Source organism: Narcine bancroftii, chromosome 4 (assembly GCF_036971445.1).
Source record: "Narcine bancroftii isolate sNarBan1 chromosome 4, sNarBan1.hap1, whole genome shotgun sequence".
NCBI classification, from domain to species: Eukaryota; Metazoa; Chordata; class Chondrichthyes; order Torpediniformes; family Narcinidae; genus Narcine; species Narcine bancroftii.
This window is the reverse complement of record NC_091472.1, coordinates 46,952,463-46,975,345: the sequence shown is the minus strand read 5'-3', so window position 1 is coordinate 46,975,345 and position 22,883 is coordinate 46,952,463. Positions and strand designations below refer to the sequence as shown.

The window sequence follows — 22,883 nt, the reverse complement described above, 5'->3', positions numbered from 1 at the left end:
TAATTATGGCTCATGTTAACTCCAGCCTCCCAGCTGACCTCAACCCTCTCCAATTCACCTACCCCACAACAGGTCCATGGCAGGCATCATCTCCTTGGCCTCAACACTCAGCCCTGGAACATCTATGTAAGACTAAAGTTTGACTAAAGTTCTTCCTTCAACACAATAATGCCAAATAAATTCATCCCCAAACACTGTGACCTTGGCCTCAACAACCCTCTCTCCAGGAACTGAATCCATGACTTCTTGTTCTACAGGCCTCAATTAGTGAGGATTGGAGATAGCACCTCCTCAATGATTATCTAAACATCAATGGCCTGCAAGGCAGCATACTGAGCCACTTACTGTACTCCGGGTACACCCATGACTCTTTGGCCAACAATGCTGCAACTCCATCTATTAATGGTAATTCACAGATGGCACTGTCCATCGCAGACCAATTTTCAAACAACATTGAGTTGGTACAGAATGTTTCCGATTATCCAAAATGCTCGGGACCGGACATTCTTTGGTTAACCGGATTTTTCGGATAACTGAGAAATTGCTTTAATCAGCCCAGTAGCATCAGCAGAATATTTTATTAGTGGTTAAACATCCAGAAAAAAATAATGGAAAGTTTTTCAACCATGAAATAATTTTTAATTCTTACCAAAAAGCAATGTGATCTCTGCCTTAAAGATAAGATAAATGCATAAATTTAAGAAAAGATCTATTTTTTTTTCCAACTTTCAAAATTTCAGATAACTGAGAATTTTGGTTAAGTGGTTTTATGATTAATCAGAAACGTACTGTATATATAAGGGAAATAGAAGGATTAGTGATTTGGTGCCAGAACAACTACTCACTCACTGTTAGCAAGACTAAGGAGTTGGTCATAGACTTCACTTCTCTGTCTTTAAGTTCCAAGGAAAACTTAAAGACAGAGAGGTGAAGTCTCCAACCAGCATCTCCGACAGCCTTTCCTGGTTCACCCATGTTGACGTTCATCAGAAGCTGGAGAAAATTTGTCATATCACCTGCGTCAATCAAGATTCATGTACATAAATAGCAGACAAAATCCGATAAAATATTCGTGGTGGCAAGCTTATTTAATAATAGATGCATAGAAAATAAATTATGTAAAGTTAAATTTTCTGCAATTAAAAATCTTGTTTTGAATTTTGAATCACTCCAAAAGTTCAAACAGTTATTTCCAAGCTTGAATGATCCTTCCTCTTCTATCATGTTTTTCACATCAGCTTCTCTATTTCTTCTATCACTTATTTAGGTGAGCTTACACAACATTGTCTCAAGAGGGACTATCTTTGGTCACTCCCAAGACAATCGGATTTACTTGAAGAGCTAGGTTTGGACATATATCAGATAGGATTCTTCTTTACTTTTAAATGATGTGAACATCCAATTGCACCTCCATGGGCCTATAGTTACTGGCCATTCATAACTCACACAACCCTGACCCTCCAATTCTGAGCCCAGGCTGTGCACAAATCCCAACTGACAGATTTTTTTCCCAAATACCTGCAATTACTGTATCACATAGAACTCAAGATTACTTCAGAGGGCCTACAAATACAGTGTTGTTTTACCATCTTGGTAAAACACTCATTTAGAACATTTGTCTGGGTGCACTAGAATGTCTTTCTTCTTTGGCTTGGCTTCGCGGACGAAGATTTATGGAGGGGGTAAAAAGTCCACGTCAGCTGCAGGCTTGTTTGTGGCTGACAAGTCCGATGCGGGACAGGCAGACACGATTGCAGCGGTTGCAGGGGAAAATTGGTTGGTTGGGGTTGGGTGTTGGGTTTTTCCTCCTTTGCCTTTTGTCAGTGAGGTGGGCTCTGCGGTCTTCTTCAAAGGAGGTTGCTGTCCGCCAAACTGTGAGGTGCCAAGATGCACGGTTTGAGGCGTTATCAGCCCACTGACGGTGGTCAATGTGGCAGGCACCAAGAGATTTCTTTAGGCAGTCCTTGTACCTTTTCTTTGGTGCACCTCTGTCACAGTGGCCAGTGGAGAGCTCGCCATATAACACGATCTTGGGAAGGCGATGGTCCTCCATTCTGGAGACGTGACCCATCCAGCGCAGCTGGATCTTCAGCAGCGTGGACTCGATGCTGTCGACCTCTGCCATCTCGAGTACTTCGACGTTAGGGATATAAGCGCTCCAATGGATGTTGAGGATGGAGCGGAGACAACGCTGGTGGAAGCGTTCTAGGAGCCGTAGGTGGTGCCGGTAGAGGACCCATGATTCGGAGCCGAACAGGAGTGTGGGTATGACAACGGCTCTGTATACGCTTATCTTTGTGAGGTTTTTCAGTTTTTCAGCACTAGAATGTCTATGTTCTATATAAATACATATAAACCTATATTAAAAGTAAAATGACATGATGATTTGAAGCATCTTGTAATCCAAGTTATTTGTTAGTGAACCCCAGATCATTTTACAGTATTGCATGACACCAACCATTGGTTAACTAACCATATGTCAATATGAATAAGTTATGTGATTGCTGAAACTGTATCTTATTCATATACAAGTGTATCAAGACCTAAAAGTATGAAAATAAAACTATTTGTAATTAGGTACTGGTGACAGATCAGCAAGATTTATCCATTATCAGAGTTCTATCTTTTTTTTTCTTTCCAGATGGATATTACTGAGACACAAAATGAAAAATAGATTTTATGGCATAAAGCACCCACTAAAACAAAATTGAAAGTCATTAAATAATGCAGTAAAACATACAAATTTCAAGGGATGGCTAGAATTGACTTATTATTTCTGCTAAATTTAAAAAATCACTGTAAAGTCCAATCTCCAAAAGTACTGTGGAAGATAAGGTGTAGTTTCCTGTTTACTTAACTGGGTGGTGAGGGTGTAAAAGAAATTCACCAGTAGGAAAACAGCTAAATCATCTAGCTATGATCCACCACCTGTCTACTGAGTGTAACTTCCAACAGCCCAGCCAGACTAACATAAAGTTGTAGCGGCCATGTAGCGGGTCGAGCGGACGGGCAACGCGAACTATCGCTGGCGCAGTTCTGCGGGCGTGCAGAAGCATAATATGGGCGCTGTATATGATGTAGCGGCCGTGTAGCAGGCCGAGCTGGCACACGGTGCGGCAATGCGAACTGTCACCGCCTCGGTTCTGCGGGCGTGCGGAACCCTAATGCGGACATCTGCCTACTCACCTAATGGACCACATGCGAGGGATACTGAGTGACGAGGAATGGCACGTTAAGCTTTTTAGGCTCCTGCTGGAAGATGTGGGACACTTACAAGGCTAGATTTGAACCTGCCAGTCCCATGGATCAGCAGCAAGCTCATAGTGACGTCCCACCTTGTCCTATGGAGCCCGGGACACACAGTATATAAAAGAAGCCTGTAAACCCTGAATAAATCAGTCTTGGGTTGACTACTCTGGTGTGTGTTTGTATTTCTTTAGTAGCTCTACTGTGGTAGTCGCTACAAAGTACTATTATTGAAATGAAATTACAATTTGCATATTTGAACTTTGCTAAATGAAACAGAACAATTTCCCATTTGCTTAAAGCTGGGACTGAGTTTGGTGGTGCTACAAGCCCAGAGGACTCCAAAACCAAGCAGCAATAGATAATCACCAAGACAAATGGTTACTTAAACAAAAGTTGCTTTTAATTATCTTTAAACATGAAAATATAATCAAATTTTAACATCTCTATTGACTTACTTAACCTAACTTAACCCCCTTCTAATTCTAAGCACACGTGTATGTAATGAATGTGTAAGTTCAGAAAAGTTCTTCGGTTCACAGTCCAATCTCATTTATTCCTCCAAGTTCACTGGTTTCAGGGAATTCTTATACTGTGCACAGAATTTAATATTTATAAAGTTCACCAAGCTTTTGTGCTTGAAAGGTAAATGGTTACCGCTCAGGAAGATTCTTGTCGGTTTTCAGAGAGAGATTTGTTGTTCCTTTTTAACCAACCACTTCAGTGTCTTGCTGACGAAACTTGCCCCTTCAGGTTTCTCCAGATGATAATCTCTTTCTTTCAGGTCATCATAGAGTCCCTTTCTGTTCTTCTTATTCCAAGTGAAACATTAGACAGCCCATCCTCTCCTCTTGCATGAACCATGAGGGTTTTGACCAGGCCGACTTCAAAAATGGGGCTTTCCGAAAGCTTGCCAACTTGTCCTGTTCCAGTTCCAGCTGTTGTCTGCTGGCTGTAATACTGTACAAGTAATCTGTGAGTGTGTCTGTGTCTCTCTCTCTCTCTCTCTCTCTCTCTCTCTCTCTCTCTCTCTCTCTCTCTCTCTCTCTCTCTCTCTCTCTCTCTGAGATTGAAGTGTCAGTTGATGAAGTAGACAAAGACAATATGGTCAAACAATAATCATGGCTTTTATTAGCAGAAACTCATGGTACAATAATGAAAAACAATAGATGCATATACAGTTATATTCAAGGGGAGTGTCCTTAACAGTAGAGATAATGCAGAGCCAATGTTAGTACAGCAAGGTTCGCCAGAGGGGGGGAGACAGGCAGCTTGGCAGACATTCACCACAGTCTTCCCCCGGCAGAAGAAGGGTTAAAATCAAAAGGACAGCTGCTAGGAAAGACTGAAGCAAGTGATACATGGATACCATGTTTGGCCTTGAGATACTCTAACTGCCAAAATACGCCAGTATCTAGCAAGCAATCGAAATATAATGAGATATTTTATGAATATGTCAGCCTATCAGGTTGTTTACGAATTCTGGTGCTTCATCTCAAAACAGGTGGCTCCTTTGCAACCTTGGGAACTGGTACAGGTCCTGGATCAGTAGTGTGGGAAGGAATGACTTTTGGGCCCGCTCCAGAATCACAGCATAAGGGAGTGGAGCCTCAGCATGGCCATCTGAAAGCTGACTAGGGGTCACAGGCTGGGGTGTTGAGTCCAACCTCTCAAGCTCACTCTGAGTAGGGGTGCGAGGAAGGGGAGAACCAGACAAGGCCAGATCTCTTAGGGTTACAGTGTCAGTACTCCCGTCTGGGAATCTAACATGAGCGTAGTTGGGGTTAGTATGCAGTAGCTGAACTGGTTGGACTAGGGGGTCTGTTTTACGTGCCTGAGCGTGGCTCTTCAGCAGCTCGGTTCCAGACTCAGATAAACAGGCTGGCCAGTCCATTACAGTTCCTGATTTCCAAGGAAAGGCAAACATATGTTCATGAGGTGTTTGATTTGTTGCAGTACACAATAATGACCTAATAGAATGTAGTGCCTCAGGCAGCACCTCCTGCCACCGGGTAACAGGGTAACCATGTGCTTTTAAAGCAAGATTAACAGTCTTCCAAACTGTAGCATTAGCCCTTTCAACCTACCCATTGCCCTGTGGGTTGTAGCTTGTGGTACGGCTGGTGGCAATCCCTTTTCGTAGCAGGGCTTGCCACAGTTCAGCGCTCATGAATGCTGAGCCTCTATCGGTATGAATGTAATTGGGAAAACCAAAAATGCTGAAAATTCTGTCAATTGACTTAATGACAGATGCTGACGAGACGTCAGGGCAGGGAATTGCAAAGGGAAACCTGGAATATCCGTCAATTACAGTAAGGAAATATGCATTTTTGCTAATCCTCTCAAAAGGTCGGGTTGCCTTGATGAGAGTGGCCTCTGGAGCTTTGAAGTATTGTGGTTTGCATTCTGCGCAAACAGGACAGCTTTTAGTCAGTTTCCTGACTTCTTCCAGAGAGTAAGGAAGGTTGTTAGCTCTTATGTAGTGAAAGAATCTCCTGACTCCTGGGTGGCACAATCTGCTATGGATCTCTTTTAGCCCAGTAATTCACCAGAATTCGTAAACAATCTGATAGGCTGATATATTCATAAAACATCTAATTATATTTCAATTGCTTGCTACATACTGGCGTATTTTGGCTGTTAAGAGTATCTCAAGGCTAAACATGGTATCCATGTATCACTTTCTTCAGTCTTTCCTAGCAGCTGTCCTTTTGATTTTAACCCTCCTTCTGCCGGGGAAAACTGTGGTGAATGTCTGCCAAGCTGCCTGACTCTGGCGAGCCTTGCTGTACTAACATTGGCAATACCTTTCCTGTTAAGGATACTCCCCTTGGATATAACTGTATATGCATCTATTGTCTTTCATTATTGTACCATGAGTTTCTGCTAATAAAATTGAAGTGCCAGTTGATGAAGTAGACAAAGACGATATGGTCAAACAATAATCATGGCTTTTCTTAGCAGAAACTCATGGTACAATAATGAAAGTCAATAGATGCATATACGGTTATATCCAAGGGGAGTGTCCTTAACAGTAGAGATAATGCACAGCCAATGTTATTACAGCAAGGCTCACCAGAGGGGGGAGACAGGCAGCTTGGCAGACATTCACCACAGAGAGAAAGCCTGTTTGACTCTCTCTGCCTGCAAAACCACATGAACCCCTCAAGTTATCTTCCAGACATAGCGGCTTTGACATGCTCTTTCATCTGTTGCCTTTTGTAAACAACAATCCATTAGTGAAGTCTCTTGAGCACACTTCAAAGCTCTTACAAAAGGTCTGAGGCCCCGATATGTCTAGCATTAGCAGAGCTCCAGTATTTCAAATAAGTTCTGTTTTAAAGTGTTTGTATGTAACCTAATCTAACAAACCTTTCCCAATTTCTCTCCCAAAAACATACCTATATATTCTATATACTCTGTCACAGTGGTCTCTTTATGAGCCTGAAATCCTTTTTGGAGAGATTAAGAATTTATATTGTTTTTTAGTCTCCATAGACCTAAATTTGTCTTATAATATTTATTCAAAACAGACCTAATATAATTTGTATTAATGACATTTCGGTTTTTGAAGACTTCCTTATCTTTAATTGATAATATTTACATTCACAAAGCATTCAGGATATTTGATTAAGGGACATAAATTATGATTCTGCTTAACAAAGAACTTGGTCCATAATGTCGATAGATCTTGATTTTCCATAGTACAGTAGAATCCCCATTATCCCTCACCTACAGGGATCACGGTCGTTGGATTTGCAAATTTTTCATTTGTTTGAGACTCATTCTTCCAATACCTAACTAATACACCTTCATTAAGAATATGCCATTTTTAAAGACAAAAGGGTACAAAATGTAAAGTAATTTGAAAAAAAATCAATATTGTAGTCTTTATGTAAAGTTCACTTTAATCAGGTAATTCCCATTACTTACAAAATTTAAATTCAAACCCCATTCTCTGGAGCTGTAACAGTGTTGGGTTGACTGCTATTCTAACCATGCCAATATCATAACTAACGCCCGCCAATTTTAAACTTGCGTATTATTTTTACCTACTGTACATGTTGATGACTAGGATGATCCTTGAAACTTAAAAATGTTGCCTCAAAATCAGGGGTGTCTTATATAACCATTTACGGAGCGTTAACAGTCTAAACTCCAAGTTTTAACAGCAAAGTTTCAATACCTTTTCTATCTTACCCCTCCCCTTCCACATCCTATCCCCATCCTACTGGCTCTGACATTCATCCCAGTCAGGCCCTAGGTGCACTCTACCACCTTACTCATGCTGACAACCTACCTCACCTCTACGCAAGTGTCCCAGTCAAGCTTGGCACACCTTCCTCACACTGACAACTCAACTCATTTCCGCGCAAGTGGCAACAATAAAAAAGTATGTGCACATTGAGGGCCATTGGTAGATCAAAGGGGCAAAACTGCACATGTCCAATGAAGTCTCAGTGCTTCCTTATGGAGCCCATTTGCCCAGTCTTATTTATTCATTCATTCATTTATTTCCTCAAGTTTTTTGCCAGTTGTTTTTCGTTTCCGGTTGATTGAATTTTGGATAATGGGAATTCTACTGTAGCATATATTGTGGGTTAGCAATCATTTTACATCATTTCTTATTTTAAAGTTAATGTAAAACCCTGAATAATTATGGCTGAGACCTTGCTGTGTATAATTTGGCTGTGTCATTTTCTACCTTCCAACAATGTCCACACCAGGAGTGCTTCACTGGCTGTAAAAATGCTATGATGTGATAAGGTTTATACGATGCCATAAAATGCAAAAAAAAATGTGCAAAATTCATGCTTGCTTTGTTCATTTTTCAGAAATATGAAAAATGCAATCACTCTAAAAGGGCTATCCTATATACTCTATAGGCCTCCCAATATCCACCAGGAGATAGATTGTGGAAAGTTACAAAACCAACAAGATTGAAGGAGTGGAAGACTTTAATTTTCCCATTATTGAATGATAAGTTCTTAGTGCCAGAGGTTTAGATTGGGCAGAATTTGTTAAGTGCATCTTGGAGAATTTCTTGAAGGGTATAGATAGCTCAACTAGAAAGGGGCCATATTAGACCTTGTATCACCAAATGAGCCCAGCCAGGTGATCAGAGTTTCAGTGGGATTAGTGATCACTAGTCCTTGACTTTCAAGAAAAGGATAAGCTTTGAAAAGGATTAGATAGGAGCTAGGAGGACTAAACTGGGAGCAGCTGTTGTCAGGTAAGCCCAGAACTGACTTGTGAGTTGTTGATGAGCCAACTAATTAAGAGTCCAGCTCTGACATGTTCCAGTGCAAAGAAAGGATAGAGATGGCAAAGTAAGAGAACCTTGGATAATGAGAGAGGTCACGAACCTAGTCATAAGGAAAAGAAGGCATATGTAAGATTCAGGAATCTACAGTACTCTAGAGGAATATAAATACAGAGCAGGAAATAACTCAAGTAGGGCATTAGAGAGGCTAAAAGGCCAAGAAATGTCCTTGGCGAGCAGGATTTTTAAAAATTCCATAGCATTTTGTACTTAAATTAAAAATAAGAAAATGACTATGGAGTGGATAGGACTACTTAAGGACAGAGATGGGAATTTATGCCTGGAGTCAGAGAAAGTGAGCAAGGAGCTACTTGAGTACTTTGCATTGGTGTTTATCAAGGAGAAGGAATGACAATGATAAGGAGCAGAATGTGCAGAATGTTTGTGTATTAAGAGATTTTGAGATCAAGAGAGAGGTAGTCGGGTCTCTTTAGGATCATTAAGGTGGTTGAGGCACTTGTGCTTCATGAGATATTTCACCAGTCATTAGGCCTGTCCCGCATCGGACTTGTCAGCCACAAACGAGCCTGCAGCTGACGTGGACATTTACCCCCTCCATAAATCTTCGTCCGCAAAGCCAAGCCAAAGAGAAGAAGAGGCACTTTTAAGCTGCTGCACCTGGATAGCCTTCCTGGGACCCAGCTGCAATTAGTGGGGCAAAGGTGCTTCCAGCACCTTTTAAGCTGTAGGGAGATCAACCCATTAAATCATCAACCCGGCGATTTAAGGGGGATCCCGCCCCCACGATGATGTGGTAAGTGACGCGTCACATGCTCAGGGAACTATCGGTAAGTCTCCCCTGCCCCCCCACTGGCCATCAGTCCCCACCCACCGTCAATCACCACCCCCCCAGTCAGTAACCTTCCTCCCATCAGTCGCGACCCCCACTGTCACTCAACACCTACCCCATCAATTGCGCCCGCCTCAGTGACATCCCACTGCCGTGAATGTTGAGCTGTCACAACCAGAGTGCCGTTCACAGCAGCAGCAGTTCATGACCCCCCCACCACCCTTACCCCTCTCCCCATACAGCAGCGACCCTTCTCCTCTCCCCATACAGCAGCGACCCTTCTCCCCCACCTGCAGCAGCGACCTCTCTCCCGCTGATTGTGGCGCCCACGGCATTGACCTTCCCCCCCCACCCCCAGGCCCCACAGCAGTGACCCCTCTCTTCCCCTCCCCAATAGTGGCAGGGGTTTCCCTATGTCACCAGCGCTGACGTCACAGGAGTAACTGGGTCAGCCAGTTTGCTGTTCATGCAGCCGGAGGACACGTCCTGGTTAAGTTTAACTAGGTTCCCTGATTACCTCTGAGGTAGGTCAGGGTCCCGGTTGGATTTGGACCACGCTGACCAGATCAGACCCTTTCAAACTGCTGTGTGGGTGGGGTGCTAATCAGGCAAATTGCCCGGTGAACCTCATTTTACACAGCAGCTTGAAAGGGCCTATTGAAAGAGGCAAGTGAAGAGATTGCTGGGGCCTTGACAAAGATCTTTGCATCCTCATTAGCAATATAAGAGGTCGCAGAGGACTGAAGAGTTGCTAATGTTGTACCTTTGTTCAAGAAGGGGAAAAAAATAATCTGGGAAATTGTAAGCCAGTAAACTATTGGAAAGGATACTTAAAGATAAGATTTATGTACATTTGGAAAGTCATTGTCAGATTAGGGGTAGTCAACATGACTTTGTGAGGGGCAGGTCATGGCTTACCAATTTGATTGTTCTTTTTGAGGAGATGACAAAGGACAATGGACGTTGTATAAATGTAAGACAACTAACAACGTCCCTCATGGTAGGCTGATCCAGAGGGTGCAGATGAATGAGATCCATACTGAGCTGATGGTTTGGAAATGAAATTGGATTGCCCTTAGAGGACAGAGGGTAGTGGAGGATGGATGTTATTTGGGCTGGAGACCTATAACCAGTGCTGTACCACAGGGATTGTTGTTGGGACCCTGTTGTTTGTGATATACATAAATAACATGGATGAAAATATTTTGCACAGGTTAGTAAGTTTGTAGATGAAACAAAAAAGATTGGTGGAATTGTAGACAGTGTAGAGGCATATAATAGAATACAACAGAATATAGATCAGTTATAGGTATGGAGAGGAAAATGGCAGATGAAGTTCAAGTGTGAGGTGTCGCATTTTGGGAGGTCAAATGTAAGGGGGATGCACACAGATAATGATCAGGTTCTTAAGACCATTGATGCACAGTGGGATCTGAGGAGCCAGGGAGACAGTTCATTGAAAGTGGTCATGTAAGTAGACAAGGTGATAATGAAGGGACATGGCATATTTGGCTTCATTGGGTGAGCATCAAGTATAAAAGTAAGGAAGTTATATTGCAGCTAATTAAAACTTTGGTGAGGCTGAACTTGGAATACATTGTGCAATCCTTTTCACCCCAGGAAGAACGTGGAGGCTTTGGAAAGGGTATAAAATAGATTTAGCAGGTTGTTGCCTGGTTTAGCGGGAATGAGTCATGGGGAGAGATTGGACAAACCAGCATTGTTTCCTCTGGAGCGAAAGAGACTCAGGGGAGACCTGACAGAGGTGTATAAAATCATGAGAGACATTGTTACAGTGGACAGAATCTTTACCAAAGGACATGTGTTTAAGATAAGGGGAAGGAATTTTGATGTACAGTGCAAATGGTAGGTGCCTGAAATAGGAGTAGTGGGAAGCAAGTACAATAGCAGCATTTAACAACCTTCTAGAAAGTCAAATGAATATGAAAGCAATGGGTGGTGGTGGGGGTGGGAGGGGGACGTGTTGAATATCAATCATGTGCAAGCCACAGATTTGGATATCATGGTTGCACAGATACATGGGCCAAGGAGCCCATTCTTGCGCTGTATTATTCCACAAAGAAGGAAACCATTCTAGTCAAAGTTCACAAATATATGGCACATGCCAGATTGGATTTTACAGTTGAAAATCTAATTTTCTATTGATGGGCTGTACAGACTTTCTGACAGAAATTGGACTATTAAGACAGCAGCTCACTCCTTATAAGCACAAGGAAATGAAATAACTGTGAAAAAGAAGATACAATCACTTAAAAATAAAAAATAAAAAATGAAAGGTGAATACGGCATGAGTTTCATAGGGTATTTTTGAAAAACCACTAATGAAGAACAATATTTTGTCAACCTCTATGTTAAAAGATATAATGGGACTTGCACTGCTGAGATTGCAAATTACTGTGAATGCAGGCAGATTTTTCGATTTCACCATTATTAGAATGGTATGTGGCTGTCTCATTAAGTAGTTAATTTTGTAAAATATGTACACAGAAATTTCCAACATTCCTCTCTTTAGAATAATGTGATAGCTCATTTTTCCACAGGGATTCTGGAGTGGGTGGAGAGACATTTTTGCTGCTGCACTTTTTAAAAATAAGTCACATCAATTATAGGTCACATTGTGTGATCTCTTTTTATAGCACAAAAACAGGTCATTTGGACCAACAAGTTCATACGGCCCTTGATGTTCTCGACAAGCCTCCTATTCATCTATCCACTTCCTTCATTATCATCCATCTATTTTACTAGCATCTATTGCTTCTCTTAATAAAAAGCTCCACATATTAATCATTCCATGAATGAAGAAGCTGCGCCTGAATTCCCACTTGGATGTACTGTATGCTGCATCCGCTCTGCCCGCCACAAACTAGAAGTTACCCATCCTACCAAAAACCCCCAGCTTATTCTGCTCTTAAACACAAAAACTATCAGTTCTGATGCAAACTCGCAAAATTGTTTATCTGAAATTATTGCATTCAGTGATAAGCTCCTGGAGCAAAGATGAGATATCGGCCATAGTAGTTGGAAGAACAGTGGAAGGAATTAAAGACAGAAAGGTATGAATTGTAGTAGGATCGAGAGCTAAAATGATTAGTAACTAAAAACTCAGAATTACTCTTTCAATCTGAATCAAGGCATTCTGAAAGAAGTCCCCCAATTTAGCTTTTAGTAAATATGTGGGTGACAACATTATGACTACTGAATGCAGTACATTGAATTACGGGTGATGCAAATGAAAATGTGCTCGTCCTGGAAGGAATACTTGGGGGACTAAATGGTGGGAAGGGAAGAGGTAAAAAATATCTCTCTTGTATGCGTGGGAAGGTCACAAGAGCATGGAAAGTGAACCAGAAAAGGAAAGATTCCTTCAGAATCCTAAAAGGAGAATGGAGGGGAGAGAAAGATAGGTTTGGTGAAGGCATCAGTTAAAGGTGGCATCAATTATGGAGCATGTCCCCTGAACATAGAGGTGGGATGGAAGTTGAATGGAGATCTAGGTGGGTGAAATGCTAAGAGTGGAGTGCAGGAAATAGAATAAATGAACTTGACTCTGGACTAATTATTGATTTGCACTGGAAGAATTCAAAAGAAGCTGGAGGAAGCCATTCCTTACCAGAACAGTGGATGAGAGGTGGGGTCATCTACCTCTTGCTTACTATCAGGAGACTGTAGATGCTGAAATCTGAAGCTGAACACATTCTGATGGAGGAATTCAGTGGATCAAGCAACGTCACTGGGAGAAAAAAAATGGTTACCATCTAGAGCCGAAGCCCTTTATTGGGACTGGTCTTGGTAAAGATTTTGACTCAAAAGTTTTTCCATCCTTTTTCTCCCACTAATTATGCTTGGTCTACTGAGAAACTCTTCCATGTAAATGTGATATAGAGAATTTAGGTTAAAATGACTTAAGTTAAAATGTGATGATTAATCATAAAAAGGGAAGCCAGAACGGACAGGGAGCTTACTAGCAGCCAAGGACAAAAGGTTCAGCTGGATATGTTTTTTTTAAAAAAACATATCTTTTCATGGTCATAGTGAGAGACATGCAGGAGACAAAGGATTGATAAGAAGTGTGAGAAACAGAATTTAGTGTATGTAGAGTTCACAGCGTACGTAACGAACGTGATAATTAAAAATGCAGTTATACTTAGAATGCTTTTGCAATACTAACCAATTAAAACAGTATTAATAAGAAGGGGAAGGGCAAACAATAAGGGTATAAAAATCAATGCACTGTATGTATCGGGGCTTAACTGGTGAGAAGCCAGTTGAGTCCAACTCTGCAGACTTGTAAATAAAGCTTGTCGTGTCATCAGTTTTAAAGAGACTCATGTGTGAGAAGTTTTATTTCTGACAAATTTACACTCCGGCCGTGAGGGGAGGCGAGAAGAGGGACATCGGAGGCGGTGCACCCCGCTGAGTTCAGCGGCTCCTAGTCCCTTGCTCGTCGCTTCGGGCGGCTTGAGCGAGTGGTATCCGGACAGGGTGACACGACAAGACGGAGAGGAGAAGGGTGACGGTTCAATCCCCGGGAAGACACCGGTAAGTGACGACTTACGATTGTGGTGTGGGGATTGGGTAACAGGTGTAACGGGATACACCTGTTTGGATAAAAAACCTAACGTAATAGATCAGGTATAGAGCTTTTGTCGTGGCGTGAGGACCCTGTCGTGGGACTCTAGGATAGACCCCAGGGAAACCTCGGCGGTAACCGAAGGAGGGACAGCACCTCCGACGAAGTGCCGAGAAGAGAGGGGTCAACCCCAGGGAAACCTCAGCGGTAACCGAAGGAGGGACAGTACCTCCGACGAGGCGTCTGAGAAGAAGGGAGTAGGGTCCAGAACGAGAGGGTCCTCAGCAACGATAAACAGATCTAGGTGGGAAAATGGGAGGATCAAAATCTAAGGGCTCGTCTGAAAATTCAGGACAATTCCTGGGAGTTCCCCTTGACAGCCCTTTGGGGAGAATGTTTGAAAATTGGGATAGTAAAAGATATCGAGACAAAAACAAGAAAAAGATGGTCCAATATTGTCTCCTTTGGTCGAAACAACCTATTAAAGGTTCTTCGGTCTGGTGGCCGAAATTTGGATCTGATGAGGATTGGGTTAGACAAGCATTAAACATATATGTAAATTCGAGACCAAAGGTGAATCAAGAAGAGTCAGCGTATGCATTTTGTTGGGTTCCCTGGCCAGGATCCTTAACAGAATGTTTTAAATTGAGAGTGGCAGGAGAAAAGAAATGGGAACCTCTGGACAACCTTCCCCCTCCTTATATTCCCCCGGTGCCTACTGCGCCCGAGGAAAGCTTATTACCGGAGGGGAAAGGTGATGAATCTGATTGCCCCGAAGGGGGCCGGGATAAAAAGGATGAATTAAGGGAGTCGGACCCTAAACTTCCACCGGTAAACCGACCCTGGACAAGATCCCAGACTGGTCCAGGACCATCAAAGTTTTCAATAAACCTAAATCCCCTGAGAGAAGTTCCTATGGGAGGACCGGGAGGGGGAACGGGATATGTGAATGTTCCCCTAACTAGTACAGAGGTGCGGGGATTTAAGAAAGAAATGAAAAAGTTATTGGAAGATCCTATAGGACTGGCTGAACAGCTCGACCAATTCCTGGGACCAAACACATACACGTGGGAAGAGATGCAGGCAATAATGGGAACATTATTCTCACCCCAGGAGAGGCAGATGATTCGACGGGCTGCCCTCCTCATGTGGGAATATGAACAACCTGGGGACCCCAGACCCCATGAACAAAAATATCCCTTAAATGAACCCAGGTGGGACAAACGAACACCCGAGGGATTGGCAAGTATGAGACAATATAGAGAGTGGACAATTAAAGGGATACGGGAGGCTGTGCCAAAGGGTCACAATTTTACCAAGGCATTTGGGAACCACCAGGGGAAAGACAAGTCCCCTACTGATTTTTTGGAGAGGGTGAGAAAGAATGTCCAACAGTATGCTGGTGTGGACCCTAGTACACCAATGGGTGAACAGCTTATTCGAATTGAATTTGTTTCCAAATCATGGCAAGACATTAGAAAGAAACTAGAAAAGGAGGAGGACTGGAGTGAAAAACCCCTAAGTGAACTGTTAAAAAAGGCACAAAAAGTATATGTGCAGAGAGAAGAAGAAGATCAAAAGAAGGCGACAAAGGTTATGGTACAGACTATCCGACAGATGAATGCTGAATCCAGAGGGGAAAGAAAACAAAACCTTCCTATAAACAATCCAAAATATCCAAGAGAGGGAAGACCCCGGAGGTTCGTTAAGTGCTATAACTGCAATGAGGAAGGACACTTTAAGAGGGAATGCCCCCGATACAAGAGGGAATTGCGTGCCCTCGAACTTATGGAAGAAGATTAGGGGGGTCAGGGGTTCCAAATGTTAGGGACCAAGTATAAGAGGGAACCCCTGGTAAAACTAAAAATTGGTCCCAAGGGAGAAGAGGTGATGTTTATGGTGGACACAGGAGCGGAACGAAGTAGTGTAATAACTGTGCCAATCGGAACTGAGCCTATAAAAAGTAATTTGACAATTTCTGGGATAGAAGGGGCTCCCAGAATGGTATCAATAATTCCCCAAGTAACAGTGAAACTGGAAGAAAGAGAAGGGGTACAAGACCTCTTGTTATTACCGTCGGCTGGATTTAACCTCCTAGGAAGGGACTTACAGGCTCTCCTAGGTTTGGGTGCTCTCCCTGTGGACGGAGAAGTGCGAGTCCACCTCTGCGCTTTAAAGGAAGAGGATGAACGGCAGATTGACGAGAGAGTCTGGTATAAGGAGGGAAATCGAGGAGGTCTGGACATCCCACCTTTACATGTCACATTAATACCAGGTCATCAGCCGGTAAGGAAACGTCAGTATCCTATTTCTTTGGAAGGGAGAAAAGGGCTACAGCCGGTAATTGAGACTCTAATACGAGACGGACTATTAGAAGAATGCATGTCACCTTATAACACCCCTATACTCCCAGTGAAAAAGTCAGATGGATCCTATCGCCTAGTTCAGGATCTAAGAAGTTTGAATGCTATTGTTCAGACCCGCCACCCAGTGGTGCCTAATCCCTATACTATTATGAGTCGGATTCCCCCAGACCATGAGTGGTTTAGTGTTATCGACTTGAAGGATGCCTTCTGGACGTGTCCATTAGAAGAGGAAAGTAGAGATATGTTTGCGTTTGAATGGGAAAATCCATGGACAGGTAGACGGAGACAGTTTCGGTGGACTGTATTGCCCCAAGGGTTCACTGAATCTCCAAACCTGTTTGGACAAATACTAGAACAAATCCTGGTGGACTATCCACAATCTGATGATTCCCAACTAATGCAGTATGTGGACGATTTACTATTATCAGGACCCAAGGAACAAGAAATGAGGGGAGATACAATTAGACTCTTGAATTATCTGGGGAAAAAGGGTCTACGGGTGTCCAGGAACAAGTTACAGTTCGTTGAGAGAACTGTGGTATATCTGGGACACCAAATAAGTAAAGGACAGAAACGGATTACCCCTGAACGGATTGCGGGAATCACTAGAATGCCGTTACCCCGTAATAAGAAGGAAATAAGACAATTCCTGGGACTCTTAGGATACTGTAGGTTATGGATAGAGGACTACTCAGCTTTGGTGAAGTTTATGTATGATAAACTGACAAATGAAAATGACTATCCATTGAAATGGACTCAGGAGGAGGAGGGATGGTTCGAGGACTTGAAACATCGCCTAACACGAGCCCCAGTGCTCACTCTGCCCTCTTTAAAACAGCCCTTCCAGCTATTTGTCACTCATAACCAAGGAACAGCTGTGGGAGTTTTAACACAGGAAAAAGGCGGTCAGCGACACCCAGTAGCTTTCCTTTCCAAAATGATGGACCCAGTGTCTCGCGGATGGCCGACGTGTATCCAGGGAGTAGCGGCTGCTGCTCTGTTGGTAGAGGAAGCACGTAAACTTACTTTTGGAGGAAAGATGACTGTGTACACCTCCCATTCTGTGAGTGTTTTATTAACACAAACTGCCCATCGATGGCTGACTGATTCTCGCATATTAAAGTATGAAACCATTTTAATGGTTGGAGAAGATTTACAGTTTGCAAAAATTAATAGCTGCAACCCAGCTCAATTTTTATACGGCAGTGAAACAGAGAAAGAGGTGGAGCATGACTGTGTCGAGTTGACAGATCTTCAGACCAAGACCCGAGAAGACCTTTGCGATACTCCGCTGGGAGAAGGATATGAATTCTACATTGACGGCTCCGCCAGATGTGTTGACGGAATGAGAAGAAATGGGTATGCTATAATAGAAGGAAATACTTGGAAAGTAGTAGAATCCACGAGACTACCCGGAAGCTGATCAGCACAATCCTGTGAACTATATGCCTTGCAGAGAGCCCTCAGAATACTGGCAAAGAAAATTGGAACAATTTACACAGATTCCAAATACGCATACGGGGTAGTGCATACCTTTGGTAAGATCTGGAAGGAGCGTGGTCTAATTACATCAAGAGGAAAGGAATTGGCACACGAACAGATGATTACTCTGACTTTAGAAGCCTTGACATTACCCCAGGAAATAGCAGTGGTCTACATACCAAGCCATCAGAGGGGAGATACCCCGACAGCAATTGGAAACAGACTGGCTGATGAAGAAGCCAAAAGGGCAGCCATGCAACAAGAAGTCCGTTTGCTGACCTTAATCCCAATAAGGCAAGGCATAAAGAAGGCTCCCATTTTCACTGCTAAGGAAGAAAAGGACATGGCTCAGCTGGGCGCAAACCAGCTGCCTGATGGAACATGGAAGACACCAGATGGAAGAATGGTTCTAAATAAAGAAATAACTTGCAATATTTTAAAACACCTGCATCAACAGAGCCACTGGGGCACCCAAGCCTTATGTGACACAGTGCTTCGAGAATATGTGTGTAAGGGAATCTACACCTTGGCCCAACAAGAGGTGCAAAATTGTTACCTATGCACAAAAATTAATAAGAAGATAATGAGGACAGGGACCATGGGAGGTCAACCATTAGCCATACGCCCTTTTCAACGTATCCAGATCAACTTCACAGAGTTACCTCAAGTTCAAAGATGGAAATATCTGTTGGTGATAATAGATCACTTTACCCGATGGGTAGAAGCCTTCCCAACAATAAATACTACAGCCTCTACAGTAGCTCGCCTCCTCCTAGAGCAGATAATCCCCAGATATGGTATAATGGATTCTATAGACTCAGACAGGGGTCCACATTTTTCTTCAAAAATCCAGCAATTGATTTGTAATGCATTACAGGTCTCTTGGAAATTACATACCCCTTGGCATCCACAAAGCTCAGGGAGGGTTGAACGTATGAATGGAACCCTAAAAATGCAATTGACAAAATTAATGGTGGAAACTAAAATGCCTTGGATAAAGTGTCTGCCCCTGGCTTTATTGAGAATTCGTACTGCCCCACGAAAAGATGTAGGGTTGTCCCCTTATGAAATGATGTTTGGGCTTCCCTTCTGGAGTACAGTTGAGGGGTGTCCCACCTTGGGGGAAGGGGATATATTTGTTAGGAACTATTTACAGGCACTGTCACGCTCTCTTGCAGATTTACGAAAGAGAGGACTATTGGCACAAACACCGCCTTTAGACTTTTCTTTACACAAAGTGGAACCAGGAGACTGGATTCTCATCAAGACCTGGAAAACTGAAAAACTCCAGCCCCAGTGGGAAGGTCCATACCAAGTTCTCTTAACTACAGAGGCTGCAGCACGAACAAGAGAGAAGGGGTGGACGCACGCATCCAGATTTAAGGGACCTGTAGAGGCGCCTCAGGACCCTGATACGAACTCAGACTGGACTTGTGTTCCTGGAGAAAAACCTCTTACTTTACGATTTCGCAGAAAGACTTGATTCACAATGTTATTGTTATATTCTTTGATTTTTCTTAGTTTGCCTATGTCTTTATCAGGTGTGAAATGTAAGAAATGCAGAGATACAGTGGTCCTGTTTCAGGACCACATTTGGGGAAGAAAGGAAGGTAATTTCATTTCCCATACCTCAGTTCCTGAGAAATGCTGGGCAGAAAATACCACCCAACATCCATATACCCCTTGTGTGGAAAAAGAAGGAAATAATATGGGTCATTATATACAGATTCCTAATACCACTCCTTTCCCTCTTAACGGTTGGAAAGGTGACTCAAGCCCACCATGCCCTGATGGACTCTGGTTTTGCATACACCAGCGTACTGTTCCAATGAAAAGTTCCACTCCACACTCGAAAGTGCCTGCCCCTTTAAGACAGCCGGACTTAGTTCGAGTCCATCCAAATAACCATGAAAGTTTCGGTAATGCAGTTGGGGGAAATAACCTTTTTGTAGATCTGGCAACTAAAATTGCAGGAACTTTTAATGTAACCAATTGTTGGGTCTGCGGGGGTCCACGGATGTCAGAACAATGGCCTTGGTGGGGAGAACCTCTCAATTCATTGACCATGATTTCCCGCATTTGGACAACTAACCGAACGAGATCAAGAGAAACCTGGTCTCTCTCTAACGTCCCCTCTGGTTTTTATTGTCTCTCACGAGCCGGCAAATACCCAGTAGGAAAAAGTCCCTGCAAGGCTGTATGGATTCGCATTTCGCCTGGTATTTTCACTTGGTTTCCAAAACCCCTGACCTGGCCCTAGACTATCTCCTAGCCACGGAAGGAGGTGTATGTGGAAAGCTTAACTTGACTAACTGCTGCTTACAGATTGATGATAATGGCCAAGCCATTCGAAAAATCGCTGATAATATTCGTACTTTGTCCCATGTACCGGTTCAAACATGGCATCCTTTTACACAATTAAATTGGATGGACAAATGGTTTGGGGGAACCTGGTGGCGTACTTTCTTCTGGGTCATCGGAGGTATTTTATTCCTCCTACTTATTTTGCCCTGTATTATTCCCTGTCTACGCAGCCTGGTGATTTCCATGGTCCAACAGGCTATGCAACCAGGGGGACTGGGAGACCCCGTTAGAATTTTACTTCAGCACGAGATTAATGTATCATGAAACGTTTTTCTTCCCCAGGTTAAAATCCCCATTCATATCTATATATATTACACACATTTTAAAGAGAGAAAGGGGTGGATTGTGATATAGAGAATTTAGGTTAAAATGACTTAAGTTAAAATGTGATGATTAATCATAAAAAGGGAAGCCAGAACGGACAGGGAGCTTACTAGCAGCCAAGGACAAAAGGTTCAGCTGGATATGTTTTTTTTAAAAAAACATATCTTTTCATGGTCATAGTGAGAGACATGCAGGAGACAAAGGATTGATAAGAAGTGTGAGAAACAGAATTTAGTGTATGTAGAGTTCACAGCGTACGTAACGAACGTGATAATTAAAAATGCAGTTATACTTAGAATGCTTTTGCAATACTAACCAATTAAAACAGTATTAATAAGAAGGGGAAGGGCAAACAATAAGGGTATAAAAATCAATGCACTGTATGTATCGGGGCTTAACTGGTGAGAAGCCAGTTGAGTCCAACTCTGCAGACTTGTAAATAAAGCTTGTCGTGTCATCAGTTTTAAAGAGACTCATGTGTGAGAAGTTTTATTTCTGACAGTAAACATTTTAATTGGGCTGTTCCAATGAAACAGCAACAGAGAATCTAAAGTTGAGAGTGAAAGACCAGACAGGTTTAAATGAGGTCACAGAGAACAGTTGATTCATTATCAGTATTCCCATTGAAATAAAATAAATGAGTGACTAAACAAATGAGTTATGCCCATCTGTAGATTATTGATAGAATAACAAAGATTTTGTACATGTGTATTGGGAAGGATTGTGGCTGTCACAAGACAGCACTGCCTCTATCTGGTCAGAGGACACACCAGCTGTCAATCAAGGTTTAGTCCTGCCCCACCCATTGATACACACCTTGCCATTTTGCAATGTAAATGACCTGGACTGGATTCTCCAGCCTGCCTGTACTTGGTCTTGGGCCATTGGCTGCTGTAATTGGATTAACCTTCCTGGCACTGAGCCATTGGATTCCTGCTAACAATCTGGGCTGGACCTTCCAGGACTATAAAGGTGCTACATGTTCTTTGTTCTCCCTCTTTCCCAGCTTAGGACCATCCTGCTTCACTCCAGGCCTAGAAGCATGGAAGGGTGCTGGAGAAATTGTTGGTAAGAATGTGCACTGTTAAAAGGGTTGGGACTGTTTAATTAGTGTCCCTACGTAGCATAGAGCTGTGCCTGCACTGAGTGGGCGTCATAGTGATTTTTCCTTGATTATTGTATGTACCCAGTTCGGTGTGTGTGTATATATACTTTGTTGCCATGCGATTTTCCCACATTTGTTATTAATTGTAGGCATGTGTTTCAGTGCCTGAATTACTTTTTCCCATGATCACTTTTAAACTATGTGCATTGTTCCATTGCCGCTACTATTTTCCCACGACTGTTGTAATGTGTGTGTTGCCATTCTCCCATGTTTTGCAGAAATAGAAGAGAAGACACAGCATTAAACAGCAATATAATGAGACAGAAATATCACTTCATCTGACTTATCCATGTAAATACAATGCATCAACTAGCAGAAATGAAATAATTAAATTAAGATAGTGTTCAGGAGGGTTCCCTCATGAAGTAAAACTGTTTTCCTATTTACAGTGATCAAATGCTGTAAGTAATTTTATTTGTCCATAGTGCATGTAACAAATCATTCCTTTGGTTATTTAAACAAAGACTAAATTGGCCTGAAAAATAAAATTCATATCCAGGACAATGACCAAAGATATATTTGTTGATAAATTCTTCTTGCAATTAACGCATATCCCACTACCAAACCCAGCATAGATAATAACACTGTTAACTTGCTTACCTTTGCGGATACATATAAGTTCATGGACACCACAAGTACGTTCTCCACCTGCAGAGATACATTTATTATTAGTTAAAGATGTTTGACTTCAAGTCTAACTCTAAGATATGGCTTTGGTTCTAGAAATGGGAGAAGTTATAATCTTTAAACATAATTAGCGTACACAGTTCAGATCACCAGAAATGTACTTCAAAATTGAACTGGACACCAATAAGAACAAATAGCAAGTAATATTCATTTCACATTGTGAGAGAAATAATCATTTCAAACACGGGAGTGCTTAACCCTGATTACATACCTCTACATTGGAGAAACCAAACATAGGTTTTCATCATGGCTCTCCTACAGAGATCATGAATTTCTATTCGCTTATCACACAATTCCCTCTCCACTCTCATCTCCTACATTAATATTTCATTTTTTTCCTAGATTTCATTACAATGAAAAGGTGATTCAGCCCATTGAGTCTACATCACCTCATAGAACATTCACTCCTAAATTTTCCTTATAGCCTATTAAGTCCACATTCCTATCAATTCTTGCAATCCATTCTCAACCAGGGGCCATTTATAATGGCCAGTTATAATAATCAACCTACACCTATTTGGAACATGGTAGGAAATCTACTCAAA

The 22,883-nt window shown here is 42.4% G+C and overlaps 1 protein-coding gene across 1 annotated transcript in view; it reads right to left on the bottom strand.

Moving 5' to 3' along the window:
- The window catches only part of LOC138760527 (synaptotagmin-14-like), a 158,630-nt gene extending 136,335 nt beyond the window's left edge, over positions 1-22,295 (bottom strand). Inside the window, exon 1 of the mRNA XM_069931173.1 lies at positions 22,252-22,295. The gene's annotated coding sequence lies outside the window, so the exon portion shown is untranslated. The remainder of the gene's footprint in view (positions 1-22,251) is intronic.
- Positions 22,296-22,883: the final 588 nt, after the last annotated feature.